The sequence below is a fragment of the Pteropus vampyrus genome, unplaced genomic scaffold, assembly GCF_000151845.1.
Source record: "Pteropus vampyrus isolate Shadow unplaced genomic scaffold, Pvam_2.0 Scaffold78, whole genome shotgun sequence".
NCBI classification, from domain to species: domain Eukaryota; kingdom Metazoa; phylum Chordata; class Mammalia; order Chiroptera; family Pteropodidae; genus Pteropus; species Pteropus vampyrus.
The window spans coordinates 3,114,154-3,114,942 of NW_011888859.1; positions in this window are offsets into that span (position 1 = coordinate 3,114,154).

Below are 789 nucleotides of genomic sequence, written 5' to 3' on the forward strand. Positions count from 1 at the left end.
CCCCAAAGCTAGATCAACTTCATTTCCCTATAGTCTTCAGCATGTTACTGAAACTAAAGTCATGGATTGGATCCTCACACAAGCCAATTCATTTAGATTTTTTTCCTCAGCCACAGACTGCACCCTCGATCTTAGCATCTTGTGCATGCCTTTAAAGCCTTGACAGAAAAAAGTATTAAGAGAGAGGAAGGATGAAATCAAGTAAATCACTCCCATCTTTATACACAGAGGGCAATACCTCATTATATAGAAAGACATTTTAGATGAGAAAAGTTGAAAGAATCTTCAAAAACCAGTGATGCCGTCTTTGTTGTTGAGCAGCTAATAGTTAGAGAGTCTAGATTAGTTAGGTGCTTATCAGCTTGAAGTGGTGAGACAGGGGGGCCAGATGGCTTGACAGTCTGCATCAGCTTTCAGAAGGATCTGACTGGCTAATTCACACGCAGTGGTGTCAGTAGCTCATAACAACGGAAATGTCTTTCCTTCTCAAGAATGTGTTCACTTTAACCCAGATTTAACAGTATAAAGGGTCTTGGACTTAGAAAATCTAGATGGGGAACTGAGCATGACCTCTAACAAGTTGTACACACTTGGAAAAATCACAAAGTCTTTTTGGACCTCAGGTCCCTTTCCATACAGAGGCAGAGTTAGAGAAAATAAAGTCTCAAGTCCTACCTCACTAAAATAGGTTTGGCATCTGATTCTATGGAGTCAGCAGTGGCATCAGGCATCCAAGACAGGTAAGTACAGGCTTCCCAACCCATTCAACTGTAAGACTAAGAATACGTG